Source organism: Rhipicephalus microplus, chromosome X (genome assembly GCF_043290135.1).
Source record: "Rhipicephalus microplus isolate Deutch F79 chromosome X, USDA_Rmic, whole genome shotgun sequence".
NCBI classification, from domain to species: Eukaryota; Metazoa; Arthropoda; class Arachnida; order Ixodida; family Ixodidae; genus Rhipicephalus; species Rhipicephalus microplus.
This window is the reverse complement of record NC_134710.1, coordinates 403,139,637-403,152,816: the sequence shown is the minus strand read 5'-3', so window position 1 is coordinate 403,152,816 and position 13,180 is coordinate 403,139,637. Positions and strand designations below refer to the sequence as shown.

Here is a 13,180-nt window from a genome sequence, read left to right as displayed (position 1 = left end):
ACACAAAAGAGATAGCGCAAAAGTTCAAATTGATTGATTTGTTGGGTTTCACGTCCCAAAACCACCATATGATTATGAGAGACGCTGTAGTGGAGGGCTCCGGAAATTTCGACCACCTGGGGTTCTTCAACGTGCACCCAAATCTGAGCACACGGGCCTACAACATTTCCGCTTCCATCGGAAATGCAGCCGCCACAGCCGGGAAACGAACCCGCGACCTGCGGGTCAGCAGCCGAGTACCTTAGCCACTAGACAACCGAGGAGGGGCCGCAAAATTTCAGAGAGCTCTGGAGGCGCCATGGTTCGAACTAGGGACTTCTCACATGCGAAGCAAGCACTCTACCTCTGAGCTGCACCCCTGGTATGTAGGGAGCATTTATTTATGCGTTTGATGGTGCTCAACAGATTTTAACAACAAAATAAATTATTACTCGAAATGAACAAAATAATCTCGTCATTGCAAAGTGATACAATTTTTTGTCAACAAAGAAAGAAACACATTTGTATCATAAAGGAAAGGGCACCGATGTTTTAGTAGATTATCTCGTCGCATTTCATGGTGCCGTAGTAGTACAACACAAAAAAGATGGCGCAAAAGTTCAAATTGATTGATTTGTGGGGTTTCACGTCCTAAAACCACCATTTGATTATGAGAGACGCCGTAGTGGAGGGCTCCGGAAATTTCGACCACCTGGGGTTCTTCAACGTGCACCCAAATCTGAGCACACGGGCCTACAACATTTCCGCCTCCATCGGAAATGCAGCCGCCGCAGCCTGGAAACGAACCCGCGACTTGCGGGTCAGCAGTCGAGTACCTTCGCCACTAGACCACCGCGGAGGGGCCGAAAAGTTCAGAGAGCTCTGGAGGCGCCACGGTTCGAACCAGCGACTTCTCACATGCGAAGCATCGCTCTACCTCTGAGCTGCACACCTGTTATGTCAGGAGCACTTATGTATGCTATTGATGGTGCTCAACAGATTATTTTAACAACAAAATGAATTATTACTCGAAATAAACAAAATCATCTCGTCATTGCAACGCGATACAATTTTTTTGTCAACAAAGAAAGAAACATATTTCTATCATAAAGGAAAGGGCAACGATGTTTTAGTAGATTATCTCGTCGCATTTCATGGTGCCGTAGTAGTACAACACAAAAGAGATAGCGCAAAAGTTCAAATTGATTGATTTGTTGGGTTTCACGTCCCAAAACCACCATATGATTATGAGAGACGCCGTAGTGGAGGGCTCCGGAAATTTCGACCACCTGGGGTTCTTCAACGTGCACTCAAATCTGAGCACACGGGCCTACAACATTTCCGCTTCCATCGGAAATGCAGCCGCCACAGCCGGGAAATGAACCCGCGACCTGCGGGTCAGCAGCCGAGTACCTTACCCACTAGACAACCGAGGAGGGGCCGCAAGATTTCAGAGAGCTCTGGAGGCGCCACGGTTCGAACCAGGGACTTCTCACATGCGAAGCAAGCACTCTACCTCTGAGCTGCACCCCTGGTATGTAGGGAGCATTTATTTATGCGTTTGATGGTGCTCAACAGATTTTAACAACAAAATAAATTATTACTCGAAATGAACAAAATAATCTCGTCATTGCAACGTGATACAATTTTTTGTCAACAAAGAAAGAAACACATTTGTATCATAAAGGAAAGGGCACCGATGTTTTAGTAGATTATCTCGTCGCATTTCATGGTGCTGTAGAAGTACAACACAAAAAAGATGGCGCAAAAGTTCAAATTGATTGATTTATGGGGTTTCACGTCCCAAAACAACCATATGAATATGAGAGACGCCATAGTAGAGGGCTCCGGAAATTTCGACCACCTGGGGTTCTTTAACGTGCACCCAAATCTGAGCACACGGGCCTACAACATTTCCGCCTCCATGGGAAATGCAGCCGCCGCAGCCGGGAAATGAACCCGCGAATTGCGGGTCAGCAGTCGAGTACCTTCGCCACTAGACCACCGCGGAGGGGCCGAAAAGTTCAGAGAGCTCTGGAGCAGCCACGGTTCGAACCAGCAACTTCTCACATGCGCAGCATCGCTCTACCTCTTAGTTGCACCCCTGGTATGTAGGGAGCATTTATTTATGCGTTTGATGGTGCTCAACAGATTTTAACAACAAAATAAATTATTACTCGAAATGAAAAAAATCATCTCGTCATTGCAACGTGATACAATTTTTTTTGTCAACAAAGAAAGAAACATATTTCTATCATAAAGGAAAGGGCAACGATGTTTTAGTAGATTATCTCGTCGCATTTCATGGTGCCGTAGTAGTACAACACAAAAGAGAAAGCGCAAAAGTTCAAATTGATTGATTTGTTGGGTTTCACGTCCCAAAACCACCATATGATTATGAGAGACGCTGTAGTGGAGGGCTCCGGAAATTTCGACCACCTGGGGTTCTTCAACGTGCACCCAAATCTGAGCACACGGGCCTACAACATTTCCGCTTCCATCGGAAATGCAGCCGCCACAGCCGGGAAACGAACCCGCGACCTGCGGGTCAGCAGCCGAGTACCTTAGCCACTAGACAACCGAGGAGGGGCCGCAAAATTTCAGAGAGCTCTGGAGGCGCCACGGTTCGAACCAGGGACTTCTCACATGCGAAGCAAGCACTCTACCTCTGAGCTGCACCCCTGGTATGTAGGGAGCACTTATTTATGCGTTTGATGGTGCTCAACAGATTATTTTAACAACAAAATAAATTATTACTCGAAATGAACAAACTATTCTTGTCATTGCAACGTGATACAACTTTTTTTGTCAACAAAGAAAGAAACATATTTCTATCCTAAAAGAAAGGGCACCGATGTTTTAGTGGATTATCTCGTCGCATTTCATGGTGCCGTAGTAGTACAACACAAAAAAGATAGCGCAAAAGTTCAAATTGATTGATTTGTGGGGTTTCACGTTCCAAAACCACCATATGATTATGAGAGACGCCGTCGTGGAGGGCTCCGGAAATTTAGACCACCTGGGGTTCTTTAACGTGCACCAAATACTGAGCACACGGGCCTACAACATTTCCGCCTCCTTCGGAAATGCAGCCGCCACAGCCGGGAAACGAAACCGCGATGTGCGGGTCAGCAGCCGAGTACCTTAGCCACTAGACCACCGCGGAGGGGCCGCAAAAGTTCAGAGAGCTCTGGAGGCGCCACGGTTCGAACCAGGGACTTCTCACATGCTAAGCAAGCGCTATACCTCTGAGCTGCACCCCTGTTATGTCAGGAGCACTTATTTATGCGTTTGATGGTGCTCAACAGATTATTTTAACAACAAAAATAATTATTACTCGAAATAAACATAATAATCTCGTCATTGCAACGTGATACAATATTTTTGTCAACAAAGAAAGAAACTTATTTCTATCATAAAAGAAAGGGCACCGATGTTTTAGTGGATTATCTCGTCGCATTTCATGATGCCGTAGTAGTACAACACAAAAAAGATAGCGAAAAAGTTCAAATTGATTGATTTGTGGGGTTTCACGTCCCAAAACCACCATATGATTATGAGAGACGCCGTAGTGGAGGGCTCCGGAAATTTCGACCACCTGGGGTTCTTTAACGTGCACCCAAATCTGAGCACACGGGCCTACAACATTTCCGCCTCCATCGGAAATGCAGCCGCCGCAGCCGGGAAACGAACCCGCGACTTGCGGGTCAGCAGTCGAGTACCTTCGCCACTAGACCACCGCGGAGGGGCCGAAAAGTTCAGAGAGCTCTGGAGGCGCCACGGTTCGAACCAGCGACTTCTCACATGCGAAGCATCGCTCTACCTCTGAGCTGCACACCTGTTATGTCAGGAGCACTTATTTATGCATTTGATGGTGCTCAACAGGTTATTTTAACAACAAAATAATTATTACTCGAAATAAACAAAATAATCTCGTCGTTGCAACGTGATACAATTTTTTGTCAACAAAGAAAGAAACATATTTCTATCATAAAAGAAAAGGGCAGCAATGTTTTAGTGGAATCACTCGTCGCATTTCATGGTGCCGTAGTATTACAACACATAAAAAAGATAGCGCTAAAGTCGAGAGCACTTTGGAGGTGTCGGGGTTCGAACCCGGAACTTCTCACATGCAAAGCAAGCGCTCTACCTCTGAGCTACACCCACGTTATGTCAGGAGCACTTATGTATGCTATTGATGGTGCTCAACAGATTATTTTAACAACAAAATAAATTATTACTCGAAATAAACAAAATCATCTCGTCATTGCAACGTGATACAATTTTATTGTCAACAAAGAAAGAAACATATTTCTATCATAAAGGAAAGGGCAACGATGTTTTAGTAGATTATCTCGTCGCATTTCATGGTGCCGTAGTAGTACAACACAAAAAAGATAGCGCAAAAGTTCAAACAGATTGATTTGTTGGGTTTCACGTCCCAAAACCACCATATGATTATGAGAGATGCCGTAGTGGAGGGCTCTAAAAATTTCGACCACCTGGGGTTCTTCAACGTGCACCCAAATCTGAGCACACGGGCCTACAACATTTCCGCTTCCATCGGAAATGCAGCCGCCACAGCCGGGAAACGAACCCGCGACCTGCGGGTCAGCAGCCGAGTACCTTAGCCACTAGACAACCGAGGAGGGGCCGCAAAATTTCAGAGAGCTCTGGAGGCGCCACGGTTCGAACCAGGGACTTCTCACATGCGAAGCAAGCACTCTACCTCTGAGCTGCACCCCTGGTATGTAGGGAGCACTTATTTATGCGTTTGATGGTGCTCAACAGAATTTAACAACAAAATAAATTATTACTCGAAATGAACAAAATAATCTCGTCATGGCAACGTGATACAATTTTTTTGTCAACAAAGAAAGAAACATATTTCTATCATAAAAGAAAGGGCACCGATGTTTTAGTGGATTATCTCGTCGCATTTCATGGTGCCGTAGTAGTACAACACAAAAAAGATAGCGCAAAAGTTCAACTTGATTGATTTGTGGGGTTTCACGTCCCAAAACCACCACATGATTATGAGAGACGCCGTAGTGGAGGGCTCCGGAAATTTCGACCACCTGGGGTTCTTTAACGTGCACCCAAATCTGAGCACACGGGCCTACAACATTTCCGCCTCCATCGGAAATGCAGCCGCCGCAGCCGGGAAACGAACCCGCGACTTGCCGGTCAGCAGTCGAGTACCTTCGCCACTAGATCACCGCGGAGGGGCCGAAAAGTTCAGAGAGCTCTGGAGGCGCCACGGTTCGAACCAGCGACTTCTCACATGCGAAGCATCGCTCTACCTCTGAGCTGCACACCTGTTATGTCAGGAGCACTTATTTATGCATTTGATGGTGCTCAACAGATTAATTTAACAACAAAATAAATTATTACTCAAAATAAACAAAATCATCTCGTCGTTGCAACGTGATACAATTTTTTGTCAACAAAGAAAGAAACATATTTCTAATATAAAAGAAAAGGGCAGCAATGTTTTAGTAGAATCACTCGTCGCATTTCATGGTGCCGTAGTATTATGACACATAAAAAATATAGCGCTAAAGTCGAGAGCACTTTGGAGGTGTCGGGGTTCGAACCCCGGACTTATCGCATGCGAAGCAAGCGCTCTACCTCTGAGCGACACCCACGTTATGTCAGGAGCACTTATGTATGCTATTGATGGTGCTCAAGAAATTACTTTAACAAAAAATAATTATTACTCGAAATAAACAACATCATCTCGTCATTGCAACGCAATAAATTTTTGTCAACAAAGATAGAAACACATTTCTATCATAAAGGAAAGGGCACCGATTGTTTTAGTAGATTATCTCGTCGCATTTCATGGTGCCGTAGTAGTAAAACAGAAAATAGATAGCGCAAATGTTCAAATTGATTGATTTGTGGGGTTTCACGTCCCAAAACCACCATATGATTATAAGAGACGCCGTAGTGGAGGGCTCCGGAAATTTCGACCACCTGGGGTTCTTGAACGTGCACCCAAGTCTGAGCACACGGGCCTACAACATTTCCGCTTCCATCGAAAATGCAGCCGCCATAGCCGGGAAACGAACCCGCGACCTGCGGGTCAGCAGCCGAGTACCTTAGCCACTAGACAACCGAGGAGGGGCCGCAAAATTTCAGAGAGCTCTGGAGGCACCACTGTTCGAACCAGGGACTTCTCACATGCGAAGCAAGCACTCTACCTCTGAGCTGCACCCCTGGTATGTATGGAGCACTTATTTATGCGTTTGATGGTGCTCAACAGATTATTTTAACAAGACAATAAATTATTACTCGAAATGAACAAAATATTCTTGTCTTTGCAACGTGATACAATTTTTTTTGTCAACAAAGAAAGAAACATATTTCTATCTTAAAAGAAAGGGCACCGATGTTTTAGTGGATTATCTCGTCGCATTTCAGGGTGCGGTAGTAGTACAACACAAAAAAGATAGCGCAAAAGTTCAAATTGATTGATTTGTGGGGTTTCACGTCCCAAAACCACGATATGATTATGAGAGACGCCGTAGTGGAGGGCTCCGGAAATTTCGACCACCTGGGGTTCTTTAACGTGCTCCCAAATCTGAGCACACGGGCCTACAACATTTCCGCCTCCATCGGAAATGCAGCCGCCGTAGCCGGGAAACGAACCCGCGAACTGCGGGCCAGCAGTCGAGTACCTTCGCCACTAGACCACCGCGGAGGGGCCGAAAAGTTCAGAGAGCTCTGGAGGCGCCACGGTTCGAACCAGCGACTTCTCACATGCGAAGCATCGCTCTACCTCTGAGCTGCTTACCTGTTATGTGAGGAGCACCCATTTATGCATTTGATGGTGCTCAACAGATTATTTTAACAACAAAATAAATTATTACTCGAAATAAACAAAATCACCTCGTAGTTGCAACGTGATACAATTTTTTGTCAACAAAGAAAGAAACATATTTCTATCTTAAAAGAAAAGGGCAGCAATGTTTTAGTGAAATCACTCGTCGCATTTCATGGTGCCGTTAGTATTACAACACATAAAAAAGATAGCGCTGAAGTCGAGAGCACTTTGGAGGTGCCGGGGTTCGAACCCGGGACTTCTCACATGCGAAGCAAGTGCTCTACCTCTGAGCTACACCCCCTTTATGTCAGGAGCACTTATGTATGCAATTGATGGTGCTCAAAAATTGTTTTAACAAAAAAATTAATTATTACTCGAAATAAACAAAATCATCTCGTCATTGCATTGCGATAAATTTTTTGTCAACAAAGATAGAAACACACTTCTATCATAAATGAAAGGGCACCGATGTTTTAGGGGTTTATCTCGTCGCATTTCATGGTGCCGTAGTAGTACAACACAAAAAAGATAGCGCAAAAGTTCAAATTGATTGATTTGTGGGGTTTCACGTCCCAAAACAACCATATGAATATGAGAGACGCCATAGTAGAGGGCTCCGGAAATTTGGACCACCTGGGGTTCATTAACGTGCACCCAAATCTGAGCACACGGGCCTACAACATTTCCGCCTCCATCGGAAATGCAGCCGCCGCAGCCTGGAAACGAACCCGCGACTTGCGGGTCAGCAGTCGAGTACCTTCGCCACTAGACCACCGCGGAGGGGCCGAAAAGTTCAGAGAGCTCTGGAGGCGCCACGGTTCGAACCAGCGACTTCTCACATGCGAAGCATCGCTCTACCTCTGAGCTGCACACCTGTTATGTCAGGAGCACTTATGTATGCTATTGATGGTGCTCAACAGATTATTTTAACAACAAAATGAATTATTACTCGAAATAAACAAAATCATCTCGTCATTGCAACGCGATACAATTTTTTTGTCAACAAAGAAAGAAACATATTTCTATCATAAAGGAAAGGGCAACGATGTTTTAGTAGATTATCTCGTCGCATTTCATGGTGCCGTAGTAGTACAACACAAAAGAGAAAGCGCAAAAGTTCAAATTGATTGATTTGTTGGGTTTCACGTCCCAAAACCACCATATGATTATGAGAGACGCTGTAGTGGAGGGCTCCGGAAATTTCGACCACCTGGGGTTCTTCAACGTGCACCCAAATCTGAGCACACGGGCCTACAACATTTCCGCTTCCATCGGAAATGCAGCCGCCACAGCCGGGAAACGAACCCGCGACCTGCGGGTCAGCAGCCGAGTACCTTAGCCACTAGACAACCGAGGAGGGGCCGCAAAATTTCAGAGAGCTCTGGAGGCGCCACGGTTCGAACCAGGGACTTTTCACATGCGAAGCAAGCACTCTACCTCTGAGCTGCACCCCTGGTATGTAGGGAGCACTTATTTATGCGTTTGATGGTGCTCAACAGATTATTTTAACAACAAAATAAATTATTACTCGAAATGAACAAAATATTCTTGTCATTGCAACGTGATACAATTTTTTTTTGTCAACAAAGAAAGAAACATATTTCTATCTTAAAAGAAAGGGCACCGATGTTTTAGTGGATTATCTCGTCGCATTTCATGGTGCCGTAGTAGTACAACACAAAAAAGATAGCGCAAAAGTTCAAATTGATTGATTTGTGGGGTTTCACGTCCCAAAACCACCATATGATTATGAGAGACGCCGTCGTGGAGGGCTCCGGAAATTTAGACCACCTGGGGTTCTTTAACGTACAACAAATACTGAGCACACGGGCCTACAACATTTCCGCCTCCTTCGGAAATGCAGCCGCCACAACCGGGAAGCGAACCCGCGACCTGCGGGTCAGCAGCCGAGTACCTTAGCCACTAGACAACCGAGGAGGGGCCGCAAAATTTCAGAGAGCTCTGGAGGCGCCACTGTTCGAACCAGGGACTTCTCACATGCGAAGCAAGCACTCTACCTCTGAGCTGCACCCCTGGTATGTAGGGAGCACTTATTTATGCGTTTGATGGTGCTCAACAGATTATTTTAACAACAAAATAAATTATTACTCGAAATGAACAAACTATTCTTGTCATTGCAACGTGATACAACTTTTTTTGTCAACAAAGAAAGAAACATATTTCTATCCTAATAGAAAGGGCACCGATGTTTTAGTGGATTATCTCGTCGCATTTCATGGTGCCGTAGTAGTACAACACAAAAAAGATAGCGCAAAAGTTCAAATTGATTGATTTGTGGGGTTTCACGTTCCAAAACCACCATATGATTATGAGAGACGCCGTCGTGGAGGGCTCCGGAAATTTAGACCACCTGGGGTTCTTTAACGTGCACCAAATACTGAGCACACGGGCCTACAACATTTCCGCCTCCTTCGGAAATGCAGCCGCCGCAGCCGGGAAACGAAACCGCGATGTGCGGGTCAGCAGCCGAGTACCTTAGCCACTAGACCACCGCGGAGGGGCCGCAAAAGTTCAGAGAGCTCTGGAGGCGCCACGGTTCGAACCAGGGACTTCTCACATGCTAAGCAAGCGCTATACCTCTGAGCTGCACCCCTGTTATGTCAGGAGCACTTATTTATGCGTTTGATGGTGCTCAACAGATTATTTTAACAACAAAAATAATTATTACTCAAAATAAACATAATAATCTCGTCATTGCAACGTGATACAATATTTTTGTCAACAAAGAAAGAAACTTATTTCTATCATAAAAGAAAGGGCACCGATGTTTTAGTGGATTATCTCGTCGCATTTCATGGTGCCGTAGTAGTACAACACAAAAAAGATAGCGAAAAAGTTCAAATTGATTGATTTGTGGGGTTTCACGTCCCAAAACCACCATATGATTATGAGAGACGCCGTAGTGGAGGGCTCCGGAAATTTCGACCACCTGGGGTTCTTTAACGTGCACCCAAATCTGAGCACACGGGCCTACAACATTTCCGCCTCCATCGGAAATGCAGCCGCCGCAGCCGGGAAACGAACCCGCGACTTGCGGGTCAGCAGTCGAGTACCTTCGCCACTAGACCACCGCGGAGGGGCCGAAAAGTTCAGAGAGCTCTGGAGGCGCCACGGTTCAAACCAGCGACTTCTCACATGCGAAGCATCGCTCTACCTCTGAGCTGCACACCTGTTATGTCAGGAGCACTTATTTATGCATTTGATGGTGCTCAACAGGTTATTTTAACAACAAAATAATTATTACTCGAAATAAACAAAATAATCTCGTCGTTGCAACGTGATACAATTTTTTGTCAACAAAGAAAGAAACATATTTCTATCATGAAAGAAAAGGGCAGCAATGTTTTAGTGGAATCACTCGTCGCATTTCATGGTGCCGTAGTATTACAACACATAAAAAATATAGCGCTAAAGTCGAGAGCACTTTGGAGGTGTCGGGGTTCGAACCCCGGACTTATCGCATGCGAAGCAAGCGCTCTACCTCTGAGCTACACCCACGTTATGTCAGGAGCACTTATGTATGCTATTGATGGTGCTCAAGAAATTACTTTAACAAAAAATAATTATTACTCGAAATAAACAACATCATCTCGTCATTGCAACGCAATAAATTTTTGTCAACAAAGATAGAAACACATTTCTATCATAAAGGAAAGGGCACCGATTGTTTTAGTAGATTATCTCGTCGCATTTCATGGTGCCGTAGTAGTAAAACAGAAAATAGATAGCGCAAATGTTCAAATTGATTGATTTGTGGGGTTTCACGTCCCAAAACCACCATATGATTATAAGAGACGCCGTAGTGAAGGGCTCCGGAAATTTCGACCACCTGGGGTTCTTCAACGTGCACCCAAGTCTGAGCACACGGGCCTACAACATTTCCGCTTCCATCGAAAATGCAGCCGCCATAGCCGGGAAACGAACCCGCGACCTGCGGGTCAGCAGCCGAGTACCTTAGCCACTAGACAACCGAGGAGGGGCCGCAAAATTTCAGAGAGCTCTGGAGGCACCACTGTTCGAACCAGGGACTTCTCACATGCGAAGCAAGCACTCTACCTCTGAGCTGCACCCCTGGTATGTATGGAGCACTTATTTATGCGTTTGATGGTGCTCAACAGATTATTTTAATAAGACAATAAATTATTACTCGAAATGAACAAAATATTCTTGTCTTTGCAACGTGATACAATTTTTTTTGTCAACAAAGAAAGAAACATATTTCTATCTTAAAAGAAAGGGCACCGATGTTTTAGTGGATTATCTCGTCGCATTTCAGGGTGCGGTAGTAGTACAACACAAAAAAGATAGCGCAAAAGTTCAAATTGATTGATTTGTGGGGTTTCACGTCCCAAAACCACGATATGATTATGAGAGACGCCGTAGTGGAGGGCTCCGGAAATTTCGACCACCTGGGGTTCTTTAACGTGCTCCCAAATCTGAGCACACGGGCCTACAACATTTCCGCCTCCATCGGAAATGCAGCCGCCGTAGCCGGGAAATGAACCCGCGAACTGCGGGCCAGCAGTCGAGTACCTTCGCCACTAGACCACCGCGGAGGGGCCGAAAAGTTCAGAGAGCTCTGGAGGCGCCACGGTTCGAACCAGCGACTTCTCACATGCGAAGCATCGCTCTACCTCTGAGCTGCACACCTGTTATGTGAGGAGCACCCATTTATGCATTTGATGGTGCTCAACAGATTATTTTAACAACAAAATAAATTATTACTCGAAATAAACAAAATCACCTCGTAGTTGCAACGTGATACAATTTTTTGTCAACAAAGAAAGAAACATATTTCTATCTTAAAAGAAAAGGGCAGCAATGTTTTAGTGAAATCACTCGTCGCATTTCATGGTGCCGTAGTATTACAACACATAAAAAAGATAGCGCTGAAGTCGAGAGCACTTTGGAGGTGCCGGGGTTCGAACCCGGGACTTCTCACATGCGAAGCAAGTGCTCTACCTCTGAGCTACACCCCCGTTATGTCAGGAGCACTTATGTATGCAATTGATGGTGCTCAAAAATTGTTTTAACAAAAAAATTAATTATTACTCGAAATAAACAAAATCATCTCGTCATTGCATTGCGATAAATTTTTTGTCAACAAAGATAGAAACACACTTCTATCATAAATGAAAGGGCACCGATGTTTTAGGGGTTTATCTCGTCGCATTTCATGGTGCCGTAGTAGTACAACACAAAAAAAGATAGCGCAAAAGTTCAAATTGATTGATTTGTGGGGTTTCACGTCCCAAAACAACCATATGAATATGAGAGACGCCATAGTAGAGGGCTCCGGAAATTTGGACCACCTGGGGTTCATTAACGTGCACCCAAATCTGAGCACACGGGCCTACAACATTTCCGCCTCCATCGGAAATGCAGCCGCCGCAGCCTGGAAACGAACCCGCGACTTGCGGGTCAGCAGTCGAGTACCTTCGCCACTAGACCACCGCGGAGGGGCCGAAAAGTTCAGAGAGCTCTGGAGGCGCCACGGTTCGAACCAGCGACTTCTCACATGCGAAGCATCGCTCTACCTCTGAGCTGCACACCTGTTATGTCAGGAGCACTTATGTATGCTATTGATGGTGCTCAACAGATTATTTTAACAACAAAATGAATTATTACTCGAAATAAACAAAATCATCTCGTCATTGCAACGCGATACAATTTTTTTGTCAACAAAGAAAGAAACATATTTCTATCATAAAGGAAAGGGCAAGGATGTTTTAGTAGATTATCTCGTCGCATTTCATGGTGCCGTAGTAGTACAACACAAAAGAGATAGCGCAAAAGTTCAAATTGATTGATTTGTTGGGTTTCACGTCCCAAAACCACCATATGATTATGAGAGACGCCGTAGTGGAGGGCGCCGGAAATTTCGACCACCTGGGGTTCTTCAACGTGCACTCAAATCTGAGCACACGGGCCTACAACATTTCCGCTTCCATCGGAAATGCAGCCGCCACAGCCGGGAAATGAACCCGCGACCTGCGGGTCAGCAGCCGAGTACCTTAGCCACTAGACAACCGAGGAGGGGCCGCAAGATTTCAGAGAGCTCTGGAGGCGCCACGGTTCGAACCAGGGACTTCTCACATGCGAAGCAAGCACTCTACCTCTGAGCTGCACCCCTGGTATGTAGGGAGCATTCATTTATGCGTTTGATGGTGCTCAACAGATTTTAACAAGAAAATAAATTATTACTCGAAATGAACAAAATAATCTCGTCATTGCAACGTGATACAATTTTTTGTCAACAAAGAAAGAAACACATTTGTATCATAAAGGAAAGGGCACCGATGTTTTAGTAGATTATCTCGTCGCATTTCATGGTGCTGTAGTAGTACAACA

The 13,180-nt window shown here is 45.1% G+C and overlaps 2 non-coding genes across 2 annotated transcripts; both read right to left on the bottom strand.

Moving 5' to 3' along the window:
• Positions 1–7,037: 7,037 nt before the first annotated feature.
• On the bottom strand, positions 7,038–7,109 carry TRNAA-CGC (transfer RNA alanine (anticodon CGC)). The gene has a single exon. It is a non-coding gene; the product is annotated as a tRNA-Ala (tRNA).
• Positions 7,110–11,736: 4,627 nt separating this feature from the next.
• Positions 11,737–11,808, bottom strand: TRNAA-CGC (transfer RNA alanine (anticodon CGC)). The gene has a single exon. It is a non-coding gene; the product is annotated as a tRNA-Ala (tRNA).
• Between the last annotated feature and the right edge of the window lie 1,372 nt (positions 11,809–13,180).